This window comes from Ascaphus truei, chromosome 5 (assembly GCF_040206685.1).
Source record: "Ascaphus truei isolate aAscTru1 chromosome 5, aAscTru1.hap1, whole genome shotgun sequence".
Lineage (NCBI taxonomy): Eukaryota > Metazoa > Chordata > Amphibia > Anura > Ascaphidae > Ascaphus > Ascaphus truei.
The window spans coordinates 230,995,343-231,016,171 of NC_134487.1; positions in this window are offsets into that span (position 1 = coordinate 230,995,343).

Consider the following 20,829-nt stretch of genomic DNA (forward strand, 5'->3'; position numbering starts at 1 on the left):
GAGCTGGCGATTTCTAAGTCTGTGGTTCCGAGAGGGGGTAACCAGGCTCACTAATAAAGGTCAAGCCACTTGGCTGCCAGAATGCCCTTCTTCAGCACAGACCAGAAAGGCATTGTGATAAGCGTATCACCGGTATAGTCAGGGGTTAATGGGAGTCGTCCCCATCCCCCCAGTATACGGCCAGAACCATGGACCCGGTACTTGTGGTTCGGACTGTCTCCAACCAGCCATAATGTTGTGAGAGTGAAATTATGTCTAAGTCCAGCTTTGGTACATTAGAAGCAACTCTGAAACTTAACCTAAGCGTTTTTCGAAGCTACTTTTAAGCTAACTTCTTATAGGAAGGTCTAGGAGATCTGAAAATGGACGTGCGCGTCTTTCACTCTTCCCGAGGGACTTAGAAGAATTTTGTGATATTTTTTATTAAAATGGTGTATAAGGGTATATATATAAATATATTTAATGCACTGTATATGAGCTGGCGATTTCTAAGTCTGTGGTTCCGAGAGGGGGTAACCAGGCTCACTAATAAAGGTCAAGCCACTTGGCTGCCAGAATGCCCTGCTTCAGCACAGACCAGAAAGGCATTGTGATAAGCGTATCACCGGTATAGTCAGGGGTTAATTGGAGTCGTCCCCGTCCCCCCAGTATACGGCCAGAACCATGGACCCGGTACTTGTGGTTCGGACTGTCTCCAACCAGCCATAATGTTGTGAGAGTGAAATTATGTCTAAGTCCAGCTTTGGTACATTAGAAGCAACTCTGAAACTTAACCTAAGCGTTTTTCGAAGCTACTTTTTGGCTAACTTCTTATAGGAAGGTCTAGGAGCTCTGAAAATGAACGTGCGCGTCTTTCACTCTTCCCGAGGGACTTAGAAGAATTTTGTGATATTTTTTATTAAAATGGTGTATAAGGGTATATATATAAATATATTTTATGCACTGTATATGAGCTGGCGATTTCTAAGTCTGTGGTTCCGAGAGGGGGTAACCAGGCTCACTAATAAAGGTCAAGCCACTTGGCTGCCAGAATGCCCTCCTTCAGCACAGACCAGAAAGGCATTGTGATAAACGTATCCCCGGTATAGTCAGGGGTTAATGGGAGTCGTCCCCGTCCCCCCAGTATACGGCCAGAACCATGGACCCGGTACTTGTGGTTCGGACTGTCTCCAACCAGCCATAATGTTGTGAGAGTGAAATTATGTCTAAGTCCAGCTTTGGTACATTAGAAGCAACTCTGAAACTTAACCTAAGCGTTTTTCGAAGCTACTTTTTGGCGAACTTCTTATAGGAAGGTCTAGGAGCTCTGAAAATGAACGTGCGCGTCTTTCACTCTTCCCGAGGGACTTAGAAGAATTTTGTGATATTTTTTATTAAAATGGTGTATAAGGGTATATATATAAATATATTTTATGCACTGTATATGAGCTGGCGATTTCTAAGTCTGTGGTTCCGAGAGGGGGTAACCAGGCTCACTAATAAAGGTCAAGCCACTTGGCTGCCAGAATGCCCTCCTTCAGCACAGACCAGAAAGGCATTGTGATAAGCGTATCCCCGGTATAGTCAGGGGTTAATGGGAGTCGTCCCCGTCCCCCCAGTATACTGCCAGAACCATGGACCCGGTACTTGTGGTTCGGACTGTCTCCAACCAGCCATAATGTTGTGAGAGTGAAATTATGTCTAAGTCCAGCTTTGGTACATTAGAAGCAACTCTGAAACTTAACCTAAGCGTTTTTCGAAGCTACTTTTTGGCTAACTTCTTATAGGAAGATCAAGGAGCTCTGAAAATGAAGGTGCGCGTCTTTCACTCTTCCCGAGGGACTTAGAAGAATTTTGTGATATTTTTTATTAAAATGGTGTATAAGGGTATATATATAAATATATTTTATGCACTGTATATGAGCTGGCGATTTCTAAGTCTGTGGTTCCGAGAGGGGGTAACCAGGCTCACTAATAAAGGTCAAGCCACTTGGCTGCCAGAATGCCCTGCTTCAGCACAGACCAGAAAGGCATTGTGATAAGCGTATCCCCGGTATAGTCAGGGGTTAATTGGAGTCGTCCCCGTCCCCCCAGTATACGGCCAGAACCATGGACCCGGTACTTGTGGTTCGGACTGTCTCCAACCAGCCATAATGTTGTGAGAGTGAAATTATGTCTAAGTCCAGCTTTGGTACATTAGAAGCAACTCTGAAACTTAACCTAAGCGTTTTTCGAAGCTACTTTTTGGCTAACTTCTTATAGGAAGGTCTAGGAGCTCTGAAAATGAACGTGCGCGTCTTTCACTCTTCCCGAGGGACTTAGAAGAATTTTGTGATATTTTTTATTAAAATGGTGTATAAGGGTATATATATAAATATATTTTATGCACTGTATATGAGCTGGCGATTTCTAAGTCTGTGGTTCCGAGAGGGGGTAACCAGGCTCACTAATAAAGGTCAAGCCACTTGGCTGCCAGAATGCCCTTCTTCAGCACAGACCAGAAAGGCATTGTGATAAGCGTATCACCGGTATAGTCAGGGGTTAATGGGAGTCGTCCCAATCCCCCCAGTATACGGCCAGAACCATGGACCCGGTACTTGTGGTTCGGACTGTCTCCAACCAGCCATAATGTTGTGAGAGTGAAATTATGTCTAAGTCCAGCTTTGGTACATTAGAAGCAACTCTGAAACTTAACCTAAGCGTTTTTCGAAGCTACTTTTAAGCTAACTTCTTATAGGAAGGTCTAGGAGATCTGAAAATGGACGTGCGCGTCTTTCACTCTTCCCGAGGGACTTAGAAGAATTTTGTGATATTTTTTATTAAAATGGTGTATAAGGGTATATATATAAATATATTTAATGCACTGTATATGAGCTGGCGATTTCTAAGTCTGTGGTTCCGAGAGGGGGTAACCAGGCTCACTAATAAAGGTCAAGCCACTTGGCTGCCAGAATGCCCTGCTTCAGCACAGACCAGAAAGGCATTGTGATAAGCGTATCACCGGTATAGTCAGGGGTTAATTGGAGTCGTCCCCGTCCCCCCAGTATACGGCCAGAACCATGGACCCGGTACTTGTGGTTCGGACTGTCTCCAACCAGCCATAATGTTGTGAGAGTGAAATTATGTCTAAGTCCAGCTTTGGTACATTAGAAGCAACTCTGAAACTTAACCTAAGCGTTTTTCGAAGCTACTTTTTGGCTAACTTCTTATAGGAAGGTCTAGGAGCTCTGAAAATGAACGTGCGCGTCTTTCACTCTTCCCGAGGGACTTAGAAGAATTTTGTGATATTTTTTATTAAAATGGTGTATAAGGGTATATATATAAATATATTTTATGCACTGTATATGAGCTGGCGATTTCTAAGTCTGTGGTTCCGAGAGGGGGTAACCAGGCTCACTAATAAAGGTCAAGCCACTTGGCTGCCAGAATGCCCTCCTTCAGCACAGACCAGAAAGGCATTGTGATAAACGTATCCCCGGTATAGTCAGGGGTTAATGGGAGTCGTCCCCGTCCCCCCAGTATACGGCCAGAACCATGGACCCGGTACTTGTGGTTCGGACTGTCTCCAACCAGCCATAATGTTGTGAGAGTGAAATTATGTCTAAGTCCAGCTTTGGTACATTAGAAGCAACTCTGAAACTTAACCTAAGCGTTTTTCGAAGCTACTTTTTGGCGAACTTCTTATAGGAAGGTCTAGGAGCTCTGAAAATGAACGTGCGCGTCTTTCACTCTTCCCGAGGGACTTAGAAGAATTTTGTGATATTTTTTATTAAAATGGTGTATAAGGGTATATATATAAATATATTTTATGCACTGTATATGAGCTGGCGATTTCTAAGTCTGTGGTTCCGAGAGGGGGTAACCAGGCTCACTAATAAAGGTCAAGCCACTTGGCTGCCAGAATGCCCTCCTTCAGCACAGACCAGAAAGGCATTGTGATAAGCGTATCCCCGGTATAGTCAGGGGTTAATGGGAGTCGTCCCCGTCCCCCCAGTATACTGCCAGAACCATGGACCCGGTACTTGTGGTTCGGACTGTCTCCAACCAGCCATAATGTTGTGAGAGTGAAATTATGTCTAAGTCCAGCTTTGGTACATTAGAAGCAACTCTGAAACTTAACCTAAGCGTTTTTCGAAGCTACTTTTTGGCTAACTTCTTATAGGAAGGTCTAGGAGCTCTGAAAATGAACGTGCGCGTCTTTCACTCTTCCCGAGGGACTTAGAAGAATTTTGTGATATTTTTTATTAAAATGGTGTATAAGGGTATATATATAAATATATTTTATGCACTGTATATGAGCTGGCGATTTCTAAGTCTGTGGTTCCGAGAGGGGGTAACCAGGCTCACTAATAAAGGTCAAGCCACTTGGCTGCCAGAATGCCCTGCTTCAGCACAGACCAGAAAGGCATTGTGATAAGCGTATCACCGGTATAGTCAGGGGTTAATGGGAGTCGTCCCCATCCCCCCAGTATACGGCCAGAACCATGGACCCGGTACTTGTGGTTCGGACTGTCTCCAACCAGCCATAATGTTGTGAGAGTGAAATTATGTCTAAGTCCAGCTTTGGTACATTAGAAGAAACTCTGAAACTTAACCTAAGCGTTTTTCGAAGCTACTTTTTGGCTAACTTCTTATAGGAAGGTCTAGGAGCTCTGAAAATGAAGGTGCGCGTCTTTCACTCTTCCCGAGGGACTTAGAAGAATTTTGTGATATTTTTTATTAAAATGGTGTATAAGGGTATATATATAAATATATTTTATGCACTGTATATGAGCTGGCGATTTCTAAGTCTGTGGTTCCGAGAGGGGGTAACCAGGCTCACTAATAAAGGTCAAGCCACTTGGCTGCCAGAATGCCCTGCTTCAGCACAGACCAGAAAGGCATTGTGATAAGCGTATCACCGGTATAGTCAGGGGTTAATTGGAGTCGTCCCCGTCCCCCCAGTATACGGCCAGAACCATGGACCCGGTACTTGTGGTTCGGACTGTCTCCAACCAGCCATAATGTTGTGAGAGTGAAATTATGTCTAAGTCCAGCTTTGGTACATTAGAAGAAACTCTGAAACTTAACCTAAGCGTTTTTCGAAGCTACTTTTTGGCTAACTTCTTATAGGAAGGTCTAGGAGCTCTGAAAATGAAGGTGCGCGTCTATCACTCTTCCCGAGGGACTTAGAAGAATTTTGTGATATTTTTTATTAAAATGGTGTATAAGGGTATATATATAAATATATTTAATGCACTGTATATGAGCTGGCGATTTCTAAGTCTGTGGTTCCGAGAGGGGGTAACCAGGCTCACTAATAAAGGTCAAGCCACTTGGCTGCCAGAATGCCCTGCTTCAGCACAGACCAGAAAGGCATTGTGATAAGCGTATCCCCGGTATAGTCAGGGGTTAATTGGAGTCGTCCCCGTCCCCCCAGTATACGGCCAGAACCATGGACCCGGTACTTGTGGTTCGGACTGTCTCCAACCAGCCATAATGTTGTGAGAGTGAAATTGTCTAAGTCCAGCTTTGGTACATTAGAAGAAACTCTGAAACTTAACCTAAGCGTTTTTCGAAGCTACTTTTTGGCTAACTTCTTATAGGAAGGTCTAGGAGCTCTGAAAATGAAGGTGCGCGTCTTTCACTCTTCCCGAGGGACTTAGAAGAATTTTGTGATATTTTTTATTAAAATGGTGTATAAGGGTATATATATAAATATATTTTATGCACTGTATATGAGCTGGCGATTTCTAAGTCTGTGGTTCCGAGAGGGGGTAACCAGGCTCACTAATAAAGGTCAAGCCACTTGGCTGCCAGAATGCCCTCCTTAAGCACAAACCAGAAAGGCATTGTGATAAGCGTATCCCCGGTATAGTCAGGGGTTAATGGGAGTCGTTCGTCCCCGTTCCCCCAGTATACGGCCAGAACCATGGACCCGGTACTTGTGGTTCGGACTGTCTCCAAGCAGCCATAATGTTGTGAGAGTGAAATTATGTCTAAGTCCAGCTTTGGTACATTAGAAGCAACTCTGAAACTTAACCTAAGCGTTTTTCGAAGCTACTTTTTGGCTAACTTCTTATAGGAAGGTCTAGGAGCTCTGAAAATGAACGTGCGCGTCTTTCACTCTTCCCGAGGGACTTAGAAGAATTTTGTGATATTTTTTATTAAAATGGTGTATAAGGGTATATATATAAATATATTTTATGCACTGTATATGAGCTGGCGATTTCTAAGTCTGTGGTTCCGAGAGGGGGTAACCAGGCTCACTAATAAAGGTCAAGCCACTTGGCTGCCAGAATGCCCTGCTTCAGCACAGACCAGAAAGGCATTGTGATAAGCGTATCACCGGTATAGTCAGGGGTTAATGGGAGTCGTCCCCATCCCCCCAGTATACGGCCAGAACCATGGACCCGGTACTTGTGGTTCGGACTGTCTCCAACCAGCCATAATGTTGTGAGAGTGAAATTATGTCTAAGTCCAGCTTTGGTACATTAGAAGCAACTCTGAAACTTAACCTAAGCGTTTTTCGAAGCTACTTTTAAGCTAACTTCTTATAGGAAGGTCTAGGAGATCTGAAAATGGACGTGCGCGTCTTTCACTCTTCCCGAGGGACTTAGAAGAATTTTGTGATATTTTTTATTAAAATGGTGTATAAGGGTATATATATAAATATATTTAATGCACTGTATATGAGCTGGCGATTTCTAAGTCTGTGGTTCCGAGAGGGGGTAACCAGGCTCACTAATAAAGGTCAAGCCACTTGGCTGCCAGAATGCCCTGCTTCAGCACAGACCAGAAAGGCATTGTGATAAGCGTATCACCGGTATAGTCAGGGGTTAATTGGAGTCGTCCCCGTCCCCCCAGTATACGGCCAGAACCATGGACCCGGTACTTGTGGTTCGGACTGTCTCCAACCAGCCATAATGTTGTGAGTGAAATTATGTCTAAGTCCAGCTTTGGTACATTAGAAGAAACTCTGAAACTTAACCTAAGCGTTTTTCGAAGCTACTTTTTGGCTAACTTCTTATAGGAAGGTCTAGGAGCTCTGAAAATGAAGGTGCGCGTCTTTCACTCTTCCCGAGGGACTTAGAAGAATTTTGTGATATTTTTTATTAAAATGGTGTATAAGGGTATATATATAAATATATTTTATGCACTGTATATGAGCTGGCGATTTCTAAGTCTGTGGTTCCGAGAGGGGGTAACCAGGCTCACTAATAAAGGTCAAGCCACTTGGCTGCCAGAATGCCCTCCTTAAGAACAAACCAGAAAGGCATTGTGATAAGCGTATCCCCGGTATAGTCAGGGGTTAATGGGAGTCGTTCGTCCCCGTTCCCCCAGTATACGGCCAGAACCATGGACCCGGTACTTGTTGTTCGGACTGTCTCCAACCAGCCATAATGTTGTGAGAGTGAAATTATGTCTAAGTCCAGCTTTGGTATATTAGAAGCAACTCTGAAACTTAACCTAAGCGTTTTTCGAAGCTACTTTTTGGCTAACTTCTTATAGGAAGGTCTAGGAGCTCTGAAAATGAAGGTGCGCGTCTTTCACTCTTCCCGAGGGACTTAGAAGAATTTTGTGATATTTTTTATTAAAATGGTGTATAAGGGTATATATATAAATATATTTTATGCACTGTATATGAGCTGGCGATTTCTAAGTCTGTGGTTCCGAGAGGGGGTAACCAGGCTCACTAATAAAGGTCAAGCCACTTGGCTGCCAGAATGCCCTCCTTCAGCACAGACCAGAAAGGCATTGTGATAAGCGTATCCCCGGTATAGTCAGGGGTTAATGGGAGTCGTTCGTCCCCGTCCCCCCAGTATACGGCCAGAACCATGGACCCGGTACTTGTGGTTCGGACTGTCTCCAAGCAGCCATAATGTTGTGAGAGTGAAATTATGTCTAAGTCCAGCTTTGGTACATTAGAAGCAACTCTGAAACTTAACCTAAGCGTTTTTCGAAGCTACTTTTTGGCTAACTTCTTATAGGAAGGTCTAGGAGCTCTGAAAATGAACGTGCGCGTCTTTCACTCTTCCCGAGGGACTTAGAAGAATTTTGTGATATTTTTTATTAAAATGGTGTATAAGGGTATATATATAAATATATTTTATGCACTGTATATGAGCTGGCGATTTCTAAGTCTGTGGTTCCGAGAGGGGGTAAACAGGCTCACTAATAAAGGTCAAGCCACTTGGCTGCCAGAATGCCCTGCTTCAGCACAGACCAGAAAGGCATTGTGATAAGCGTATCACCGGTATAGTCAGGGGTTAATTGGAGTCGTCCCCGTCCCCCCAGTATACGGCCAGAACCATGGACCCGGTACTTGTGGTTCGGACTGTCTCCAACCAGCCATAATGTTGTGAGAGTGAAATTATGTCTAAGTCCAGCTTTGGTACATTAGAAGCAACTCTGAAACTTAACCTAAGCGTTTTTCGAAGCTACTTTTTGGCGAACTTCTTATAGGAAGGTCTAGGAGCTCTGAAAATGAACGTGCGCGTCTTTCACTCTTCCCGAGGGACTTAGAAGAATTTTGTGATATTTTTTATTAAAATGGTGTATAAGGGTATATATATAAATATATTTTATGCACTGTATATGAGCTGGCGATTTCTAAGTCTGTGGTTCCGAGAGGGGGTAACCAGGCTCACTAATAAAGGTCAAGCCACTTGGCTGCCAGAATGCCCTCCTTCAGCACAGACCAGAAAGGCATTGTGATAAGCGTATCCCCGGTATAGTCAGGGGTTAATGGGAGTCGTCCCCGTCCCCCCAGTATACTGCCAGAACCATGGACCCGGTACTTGTGGTTCGGACTGTCTCCAACCAGCCATAATGTTGTGAGAGTGAAATTATGTCTAAGTCCAGCTTTGGTACATTAGAAGCAACTCTGAAACTTAACCTAAGCGTTTTTCGAAGCTACTTTTTGGCTAACTTCTTATAGGAAGGTCTAGGAGCTCTGAAAATGAACGTGCGCGTCTTTCACTCTTCCCGAGGGACTTAGAAGAATTTTGTGATATTTTTTATTAAAATGGTGTATAAGGGTATATATATAAATATATTTTATGCACTGTATATGAGCTGGCGATTTCTAAGTCTGTGGTTCCGAGAGGGGGTAACCAGGCTCACTAATAAAGGTCAAGCCACTTGGCTGCCAGAATGCCCTGCTTCAGCACAGACCAGAAAGGCATTGTGATAAGCGTATCACCGGTATAGTCAGGGGTTAATGGGAGTCGTCCCCATCCCCCCAGTATACGGCCAGAACCATGGACCCGGTACTTGTGGTTCGGACTGTCTCCAACCAGCCATAATGTTGTGAGAGTGAAATTATGTCTAAGTCCAGCTTTGGTACATTAGAAGCAACTCTGAAACTTAACCTAAGCGTTTTTCGAAGCTACTTTTAAGCTAACTTCTTATAGGAAGGTCTAGGAGATCTGAAAATGGACGTGCGCGTCTTTCACTCTTCCCGAGGGACTTAGAAGAATTTTGTGATATTTTTTATTAAAATGGTGTATAAGGGTATATATATAAATATATTTAATGCACTGTATATGAGCTGGCGATTTCTAAGTCTGTGGTTCCGAGAGGGGGTAACCAGGCTCACTAATAAAGGTCAAGCCACTTGGCTGCCAGAATGCCCTGCTTCAGCACAGACCAGAAAGGCATTGTGATAAGCGTATCACCGGTATAGTCAGGGGTTAATTGGAGTCGTCCCCGTCCCCCCAGTATACGGCCAGAACCATGGACCCGGTACTTGTGGTTCGGACTGTCTCCAACCAGCCATAATGTTGTGAGAGTGAAATTATGTCTAAGTCCAGCTTTGGTACATTAGAAGCAACTCTGAAACTTAACCTAAGCGTTTTTCGAAGCTACTTTTTGGCTAACTTCTTATAGGAAGGTCTAGGAGCTCTGAAAATGAACGTGCGCGTCTTTCACTCTTCCCGAGGGACTTAGAAGAATTTTGTGATATTTTTTATTAAAATGGTGTATAAGGGTATATATATAAATATATTTTATGCACTGTATATGAGCTGGCGATTTCTAAGTCTGTGGTTCCGAGAGGGGGTAACCAGGCTCACTAATAAAGGTCAAGCCACTTGGCTGCCAGAATGCCCTCCTTCAGCACAGACCAGAAAGGCATTGTGATAAACGTATCCCCGGTATAGTCAGGGGTTAATGGGAGTCGTCCCCGTCCCCCCAGTATACGGCCAGAACCATGGACCCGGTACTTGTGGTTCGGACTGTCTCCAACCAGCCATAATGTTGTGAGAGTGAAATTATGTCTAAGTCCAGCTTTGGTACATTAGAAGCAACTCTGAAACTTAACCTAAGCGTTTTTCGAAGCTACTTTTTGGCGAACTTCTTATAGGAAGGTCTAGGAGCTCTGAAAATGAACGTGCGCGTCTTTCACTCTTCCCGAGGGACTTAGAAGAATTTTGTGATATTTTTTATTAAAATGGTGTATAAGGGTATATATATAAATATATTTTATGCACTGTATATGAGCTGGCGATTTCTAAGTCTGTGGTTCCGAGAGGGGGTAACCAGGCTCACTAATAAAGGTCAAGCCACTTGGCTGCCAGAATGCCCTGCTTCAGCACAGACCAGAAAGGCATTGTGATAAGCGTATCACCGGTATAGTCAGGGGTTAATTGGAGTCGTCCCCGTCCCCCCAGTATACGGCCAGAACCATGGACCCGGTACTTGTGGTTCGGACTGTCTCCAACCAGCCATAATGTTGTGAGAGTGAAATTATGTCTAAGTCCAGCTTTGGTACATTAGAAGCAACTCTGAAACTTAACCTAAGCGTTTTTCGAAGCTACTTTTTGGCTAACTTCTTATAGGAAGGTCTAGGAGCTCTGAAAATGAACGTGCGCGTCTTTCACTCTTCCCGAGGGACTTAGAAGAATTTTGTGATATTTTTTATTAAAATGGTGTATAAGGGTATATATATATAAATATATTTTATGCACTGTATATGAGCTGGCGATTTCTAAGTCTGTGGTTCCGAGAGGGGGTAAACAGGCTCACTAATAAAGGTCAAGCCACTTGGCTGCCAGAATGCCCTGCTTCAGCACAGACCAGAAAGGCATTGTGATAAGCGTATCACCGGTATAGTCAGGGGTTAATGGGAGTCGTCCCCATCCCCCCAGTATACGGCCAGAACCATGGACCCGGTACTTGTGGTTCGGACTGTCTCCAACCAGCCATAATGTTGTGAGAGTGAAATTATGTCTAAGTCCAGCTTTGGTACATTAGAAGCAACTCTGAAACTTAACCTAAGCGTTTTTCGAAGCTACTTTTAAGCTAACTTCTTATAGGAAGGTCTAGGAGATCTGAAAATGGACGTGCGCGTCTTTCACTCTTCCCGAGGGACTTAGAAGAATTTTGTGATATTTTTTATTAAAATGCTGTATAAGGGTATATATATAAATATATTTAATGCACTGTATATGAGCTGGCGATTTCTAAGTCTGTGGTTCCGAGAGGGGGTAACCAGGCTCACTAATAAAGGTCAAGCCACTTGGCTGCCAGAATGCCCTGCTTCAGCACAGACCAGAAAGGCATTGTGATAAGCGTATCACCGGTATAGTCAGGGGTTAATTGGAGTCGTCCCCGTCCCCCCAGTATACGGCCAGAACCATGGACCCGGTACTTGTGGTTCGGACTGTCTCCAACCAGCCATAATGTTGTGAGAGTGAAATTATGTCTAAGTCCAGCTTTGGTACATTAGAAGCAACTCTGAAACTTAACCTAAGCGTTTTTCGAAGCTACTTTTTGGCTAACTTCTTATAGGAAGGTCTAGGAGCTCTGAAAATGAACGTGCGCGTCTTTCACTCTTCCCGAGGGACTTAGAAGAATTTTGTGATATTTTTTATTAAAATGGTGTATAAGGGTATATATATAAATATATTTTATGCACTGTATATGAGCTGGCGATTTCTAAGTCTGTGGTTCCGAGAGGGGGTAACCAGGCTCACTAATAAAGGTCAAGCCACTTGGCTGCCAGAATGCCCTCCTTCAGCACAGACCAGAAAGGCATTGTGATAAACGTATCCCCGGTATAGTCAGGGGTTAATGGGAGTCGTCCCCGTCCCCCCAGTATACGGCCAGAACCATGGACCCGGTACTTGTGGTTCGGACTGTCTCCAACCAGCCATAATGTTGTGAGAGTGAAATTATGTCTAAGTCCAGCTTTGGTACATTAGAAGCAACTCTGAAACTTAACCTAAGCGTTTTTCGAAGCTACTTTTTGGCGAACTTCTTATAGGAAGGTCTAGGAGCTCTGAAAATGAACGTGCGCGTCTTTCACTCTTCCCGAGGGACTTAGAAGAATTTTGTGATATTTTTTATTAAAATGGTGTATAAGGGTATATATATAAATATATTTTATGCACTGTATATGAGCTGGCGATTTCTAAGTCTGTGGTTCCGAGAGGGGGTAACCAGGCTCACTAATAAAGGTCAAGCCACTTGGCTGCCAGAATGCCCTCCTTCAGCACAGACCAGAAAGGCATTGTGATAAGCGTATCCCCGGTATAGTCAGGGGTTAATGGGAGTCGTCCCCGTCCCCCCAGTATACTGCCAGAACCATGGACCCGGTACTTGTGGTTCGGACTGTCTCCAACCAGCCATAATGTTGTGAGAGTGAAATTATGTCTAAGTCCAGCTTTGGTACATTAGAAGCAACTCTGAAACTTAACCTAAGCGTTTTTCGAAGCTACTTTTTGGCTAACTTCTTATAGGAAGGTCTAGGAGCTCTGAAAATGAACGTGCGCGTCTTTCACTCTTCCCGAGGGACTTAGAAGAATTTTGTGATATTTTTTATTAAAATGGTGTATAAGGGTATATATATAAATATATTTTATGCACTGTATATGAGCTGGCGATTTCTAAGTCTGTGGTTCCGAGAGGGGGTAACCAGGCTCACTAATAAAGGTCAAGCCACTTGGCTGCCAGAATGCCCTGCTTCAGCACAGACCAGAAAGGCATTGTGATAAGCGTATCACCGGTATAGTCAGGGGTTAATGGGAGTCGTCCCCATCCCCCCAGTATACGGCCAGAACCATGGACCCGGTACTTGTGGTTCGGACTGTCTCCAACCAGCCATAATGTTGTGAGAGTGAAATTATGTCTAAGTCCAGCTTTGGTACATTAGAAGCAACTCTGAAACTTAACCTAAGCGTTTTTCGAAGCTACTTTTAAGCTAACTTCTTATAGGAAGGTCTAGGAGATCTGAAAATGGACGTGCGCGTCTTTCACTCTTCCCGAGGGACTTAGAAGAATTTTGTGATATTTTTTATTAAAATGGTGTATAAGGGTATATATATAAATATATTTAATGCACTGTATATGAGCTGGCGATTTCTAAGTCTGTGGTTCCGAGAGGGGGTAACCAGGCTCACTAATAAAGGTCAAGCCACTTGGCTGCCAGAATGCCCTGCTTCAGCACAGACCAGAAAGGCATTGTGATAAGCGTATCACCGGTATAGTCAGGGGTTAATTGGAGTCGTCCCCGTCCCCCCAGTATACGGCCAGAACCATGGACCCGGTACTTGTGGTTCGGACTGTCTCCAACCAGCCATAATGTTGTGAGAGTGAAATTATGTCTAAGTCCAGCTTTGGTACATTAGAAGCAACTCTGAAACTTAACCTAAGCGTTTTTCGAAGCTACTTTTTGGCTAACTTCTTATAGGAAGGTCTAGGAGCTCTGAAAATGAACGTGCGCGTCTTTCACTCTTCCCGAGGGACTTAGAAGAATTTTGTGATATTTTTTATTAAAATGGTGTATAAGGGTATATATATAAATATATTTTATGCACTGTATATGAGCTGGCGATTTCTAAGTCTGTGGTTCCGAGAGGGGGTAACCAGGCTCACTAATAAAGGTCAAGCCACTTGGCTGCCAGAATGCCCTCCTTCAGCACAGACCAGAAAGGCATTGTGATAAGCGTATCCCCGGTATAGTCAGGGGTTAATGGGAGTCGTCCCCGTCCCCCCAGTATACTGCCAGAACCATGGACCCGGTACTTGTGGTTCGGACTGTCTCCAACCAGCCATAATGTTGTGAGAGTGAAATTATGTCTAAGTCCAGCTTTGGTACATTAGAAGCAACTCTGAAACTTAACCTAAGCGTTTTTCGAAGCTACTTTTTGGCTAACTTCTTATAGGAAGGTCTAGGAGCTCTGAAAATGAACGTGCGCGTCTTTCACTCTTCCCGAGGGACTTAGAAGAATTTTGTGATATTTTTTATTAAAATGGTGTATAAGGGTATATATATAAATATATTTAATGCACTGTATATGAGCTGGCGATTTCTAAGTCTGTGGTTCCGAGAGGGGGTAACCAGGCTCACTAATAAAGGTCAAGCCACTTGGCTGCCAGAATGCCCTGCTTCAGCACAGACCAGAAAGGCATTGTGATAAGCGTATCACCGGTATAGTCAGGGGTTAATTGGAGTCGTCCCCGTCCCCCCAGTATACGGCCAGAACCATGGACCCGGTACTTGTGGTTCGGACTGTCTCCAACCAGCCATAATGTTGTGAGAGTGAAATTATGTCTAAGTCCAGCTTTGGTACATTAGAAGCAACTCTGAAACTTAACCTAAGCGTTTTTCGAAGCTACTTTTTGGCTAACTTCTTATAGGAAGGTCTAGGAGCTCTGAAAATGAACGTGCGCGTCTTTCACTCTTCCCGAGGGACTTAGAAGAATTTTGTGATATTTTTTATTAAAATGGTGTATAAGGGTATATATATAAATATATTTTATGCACTGTATATGAGCTGGCGATTTCTAAGTCTGTGGTTCCGAGAGGGGGTAACCAGGCTCACTAATAAAGGTCAAGCCACTTGGCTGCCAGAATGCCCTCCTTCAGCACAGACCAGAAAGGCATTGTGATAAACGTATCCCCGGTATAGTCAGGGGTTAATGGGAGTCGTCCCCGTCCCCCCAGTATACGGCCAGAACCATGGACCCGGTACTTGTGGTTCGGACTGTCTCCAACCAGCCATAATGTTGTGAGAGTGAAATTATGTCTAAGTCCAGCTTTGGTACATTAGAAGCAACTCTGAAACTTAACCTAAGCGTTTTTCGAAGCTACTTTTTGGCGAACTTCTTATAGGAAGGTCTAGGAGCTCTGAAAATGAACGTGCGCGTCTTTCACTCTTCCCGAGGGACTTAGAATAATTTTGTGATATTTTTTATTAAAATGGTGTATAAGGGTATATATATAAATATATTTTATGCACTGTATATGAGCTGGCGATTTCTAAGTCTGTGGTTCCGAGAGGGGGTAACCAGGCTCACTAATAAAGGTCAAGCCACTTGGCTGCCAGAATGCCCTGCTTCAGCACAGACCAGAAAGGCATTGTGATAAGCGTATCACCGGTATAGTCAGGGGTTAATGGGAGTCGTCCCCATCCCCCCAGTATACGGCCAGAACCATGGACCCGGTACTTGTGGTTCGGACTGTCTCCAACCAGCCATAATGTTGTGAGAGTGAAATTATGTCTAAGTCCAGCTTTGGTACATTAGAAGCAACTCTGAAACTTAACCTAAGCGTTTTTCGAAGCTACTTTTAAGCTAACTTCTTATAGGAAGGTCTAGGAGATCTGAAAATGGACGTGCGCGTCTTTCACTCTTCCCGAGGGACTTAGAAGAATTTTGTGATATTTTTTATTAAAATGGTGTATAAGGGTATATATATAAATATATTTAATGCACTGTATATGAGCTGGCGATTTCTAAGTCTGTGGTTCCGAGAGGGGGTAACCAGGCTCACTAATAAAGGTCAAGCCACTTGGCTGCCAGAATGCCCTGCTTCAGCACAGACCAGAAAGGCATTGTGATAAGCGTATCACCGGTATAGTCAGGGGTTAATTGGAGTCGTCCCCGTCCCCCCAGTATACGGCCAGAACCATGGACCCGGTACTTGTGGTTCGGACTGTCTCCAACCAGCCATAATGTTGTGAGAGTGAAATTATGTCTAAGTCCAGCTTTGGTACATTAGAAGCAACTCTGAAACTTAACCTAAGCGTTTTTCGAAGCTACTTTTTGGCTAACTTCTTATAGGAAGGTCTAGGAGCTCTGAAAATGAACGTGCGCGTCTTTCACTCTTCCCGATGGACTTAGAAGAATTTTGTGATATTTTTTATTAAAATGGTGTATAAGGGTATATATATAAATATATTTTATGCACTGTATATGAGCTGGCGATTTCTAAGTCTGTGGTTCCGAGAGGGGGTAACCAGGCTCACTAATAAAGGTCAAGCCACTTGGCTGCCAGAATGCCCTGCTTCAGCACAGACCAGAAAGGCATTGTGATAAGCGTATCACCGGTATAGTCAGGGGTTAATGGGAGTCGTCCCCATCCCCCCAGTATACGGCCAGAACCATGGACCCGGTACTTGTGGTTCGGACTGTCTCCAACCAGCCATAATGTTGTGAGAGTGAAATTATGTCTAAGTCCAGCTTTGGTACATTAGAAGCAACTCTGAAACTTAACCTAAGCGTTTTTCGAAGCTACTTTTAAGCTAACTTCTTATAGGAAGGTCTAGGAGCTCTAAAAATGGACGTGCGCGTCTTTCACTCTTCCCGAGGGACTTAGAAGAATTTTGGGATATTTTTTATTAAAATGGTGTATAAGGGTATATATATAAATATATTTAATGCACTGTATATGAGCTGGCGATTTCTAAGTCTGTGGTTCCGAGAGGGGGTAACCAGGCTCACTAATAAAGGTCAAGCCACTTGGCTGCCAGAATGCCCTGCTTCAGCACAGACCAGAAAGGCATTGTGATAAGCGTATCACCGGTATAGTCAGGGGTTAATTGGAGTCGTCCCCGTCCCCCCAGTATACGGCCAGAACCATGGACCCGGTACTTGTGGTTCGGACTGTGTCCAACCAGCCATAATGTTGTGAGAGTGAAATTATGTGTAAGTCCAGCTTTGGTACATTAGAAGCAACTCTGAAACTTAACCTAAGCGTTTTTCGAAGCTACTTTTTGGCTAACTTCTTATAGGAAGGTCTAGGAGCTCTGAAAATGAACGTGCGCGTCTTTCACTCTTCCCGAGGGACTTAGAAGAATTTTGTGATATTTTTTATTAAAATGGTGTATAAGGGTATATATATAAATATATTTTATGCACTGTATATGAGCTGGCGATTTCTAAGTCTGTGGTTCCGAGAGGGGGTAACCAGGCTCACTAATAAAGGTCAAGCCACTTGGCTGCCAGAATGCCCTGCTTCAGCACAGACCAGAAAGGCATTGTGATAAGCGTATCACCGGTATAGTCAGGGGTTAATGGGAGTCGTCCCCATCCCCCCAGTATACGGCCAGAACCATGGACCCGGTACTTGTGGTTCGGACTGTCTCCAACCAGCCATAATGTTGTGAGAGTGAAATTATGTCTAAGTCCAGCTTTGGTACATTAGAAGCAACTCTGAAACTTAACCTAAGCGTTTTTCGAAGCTACTTTTAAGCTAACTTCTTATAGGAAGGTCTAGGAGCTCTGAAAATGGACGTGCGCGTCTTTCACTCTTCCCGAGGGACTTACAGTAGAAGAATTTTGTGATATTTTTTATTAAAATGGTGTATAAGGGTATATATATAAATATATTTAATGCACTGTATATGAGCTGGCGATTTCTAAGTCTGTGGTTCCGAGAGGGGGTAACCAGGCTCACTAATAAAGGTCAAGCCACTTGGCTGCCAGAATGCCCTGCTTCAGCACAGACCAGAAAGGCATTGTGATAAGCGTATCACCGGTATAGTCAGGGGTTAATTGGAGTCGTCCCCGTCCCCCCAGTATACGGCCAGAACCATGGACCCGGTACTTGTGGTTCGGACTGTCTCCAACCAGCCATAATGTTGTGAGAGTGAAATTATGTCTAAGTCCAGCTTTGGTACATTAGAAGCAACTCTGAAACTTAACCTAAGCGTTTTTCGAAGCTACTTTTTGGCTAACTTCTTATAGGAAGGTCTAGGAGCTCTGAAAATGAACGTGCGCGTCTTTCACTCTTCCCGAGGGACTTAGAAGAATTTTGTGATATTTTTTATTAAAATGGTGTATAAGGGTATATATATAAATATATTTTATGCACTGTATATGAGCTGGCGATTTCTAAGTCTGTGGTTCCGAGAGGGGGTAACCAGGCTCACTAATAAAGGTCAAGCCACTTGGCTGCCAGAATGCCCTCCTTCAGCACAGACCAGAAAGGCATTGTGATAAGCGTATCCCCGGTATAGTCAGGGGTTAATGGGAGTCGTCCCCGTCCCCCCAGTATACGGCCAGAACCATGGACCCGGTACTTGTGGTTCGGACTGTCTCCAACCAGCCATAATGTTGTGAGAGTGAAATTATGTCTAAGTCCAGCTTTGGTACATTAGAAGCAACTCTGAAACTTAACCTAAGCGTTTTTCGAAGCTACTTTTTGGCTAACTTCTTATAGGAAGGTCTAGAAGCTCTGAAAATGAACGTGCGCGTCTTTCACTCTTCCCGAGGGACTTAGAAGAATTTTGTGATATTTTTTATTAAAATGGTGTATAAGGGTATATATATAAATATATTTTATGCACTGTATATGAGCTGGCGATTTCTAAGTCTGTGGTTCCGAGAGGGGGTAACCAGGCTCACTAATAAAGGTCAAGCCACTTGGCTGCCAGAATGCCCTGCTTCAGCACAGACAAGAAAGGCATTGTGATAAGCGTATCACCGGTATAGTCAGGGGTTAATTGGAGTCGTCCCCGTCCCCCCAGTATACGGCCAGAACCATGGACCCGGTACTTGTGGTTCGGACTGTCTCCAACCAGCCATAATGTTGTGAGAGTGAAATTATGTCTAAGTCCAGCTTTGGTACATTAGAAGCAACTCTGAAACTTAACCTAAGCGTTTTTCGAAGCTACTTTTTGGCTAACTTCTTATAGGAAGGTCTAGGAGCTCTGAAAATGAACGTGCGCGTCTTTCACTCTTCCCGAGGGACTTAGAAGAATTTTGTGATATTTTTTATTAAAATGGTGTATAAGGGTATATATATAAATATATTTTATGCACTGTATATGAGCTGGCGATTTCTAAGTCTGTGGTTCCGAGAGGGGGTAACCAGGCTCACTAGTAAAGGTCAAGCCACTTGGCTGCCAGAATGCCCTGCTTCAAAACAGACCAGAAAGGCATTGTGATAAGCGTATCACCGGTATAGTCAGGGGTTAATGGGAGTCGTCCCCATCCCCCCAGTATACGGCCAGAACCATGGACCCGGTACTTGTGGTTCGGACTGTCTCCAACCAGCCATAATGTTGTGAGAGTGAAATTATGTCTAAGTCCAGCTTTGGTACATTAGAAGCAACTCTGAAACTTAACCTAAGCGTTTTTCGAAGCTACTTTTTGGCTAACTTCTTATAGGAAGGTCTAGGAGCTCTGAAAATGAACGTGCGCGTCTTTCACTCTTCCCGAGGGACTTAGAAGAATTTTGTGATATTTTTTATTAAAATGGTGTATAAGGGTATATATATAAATATATTTTATGCACTGTATATGAGCTGGCGATTTCTAAGTCTGTGGTTCCGAGAGGGGGTAACCAGGCTCACTAATAAAGGTCAAGCCACTTGGCTGCCAGAATGCCCTGCTTCAGCACAGACCAGAAAGGCATTGTGATAAGCGTATCCCCGGTATAGTCAGGGGTTAATGGGAGTCGTCCCCGTACCCCCAGTATACGGCCAGAACCATGGACCCGGTACTTGTGGTTCGGACTGTCTCCAACCAGCCATAATGTTGTGAGAGTGAAATTATGTCTAAGTCCAGCTTTGGTACATTAGAAGCAACTCTGAAACTTAACCTAAGCGTTTTTCGAAGCTACTTTTAAGCTAACTTCTTATAGGAAGGTCTAGGAGATCTGAAAATGGACGTGCGCGTCTTTCACTCTTCCCGAGGGACTTAGAAGAATTTTGTGATATTTTTTATTAAAATGGTGTATAAGGGTATATATATAAATATATTTAATGCACTGTATATGAGCTGGCGATTTCTAAGTCTGTGGTTCCGAGAGGGGGTAACCAGGCTCACTAATAAAGGTCAAGCCACTTGGCTGCCAGAATGCCCTGCTTCAGCACAGACCAGAAAGGCATTGTGATAAGCGTATCACCGGTATAGTCAGGGGTTAATTGGAGTCGTCCCCGTCCCCCCAGTATACGGCCAGAACCATGGACCCGGTACTTGTGGTTCGGACTGTCTCCAACCAGCCATAATGTTGTGAGAGTGAAATTATGTCTAAGTCCAGCTTTGGTACATTAGAAGCAACTCTGAAACTTAACCTAAGCGTTTTTCGAAGCTACTTTTAAGCTAACTTCTTATAGGAAGGTCTAGGAGATCTGAAAATGGACGTGCGCGTCTTTCACTCTTCCCGAGGGACTTAGAAGAATTTTGTGATATTTTTTATTAAAATGGTGTATAAGGGTATATATATAAATATATTTAATGCACTGTATATGAGCTGGCGATTTCTAAGTCTGTGGTTCCGAGAGGGGGTAACCAGGCTCACTAATAAAGGTCAAGCCACTTGGCTGCCAGAATGCCCTGCTTCAGCACAGACCAGAAAGGCATTGTGATAAGCGTATCACCGGTATAGTCAGGGGTTAATTGGAGTCGTCCCCGTCCCCCCAGTATACGGCCAGAACCATGGACCCGGTACTTGTGGTTCGGACTGTCTCCAACCAGCCATAATGTTGTGAGAGTGAAATTATGTCTAAGTCCAGCTTTGGTACATTAGAAGCAACTCTGAAACTTAACCTAAGCGTTTTTCGAAGCTACTTTTAAGCTAACTTCTTATAGGAAGGTCTAGGAGATCTGAAAATGGACGTGCGCGTCTTTCACTCTTCC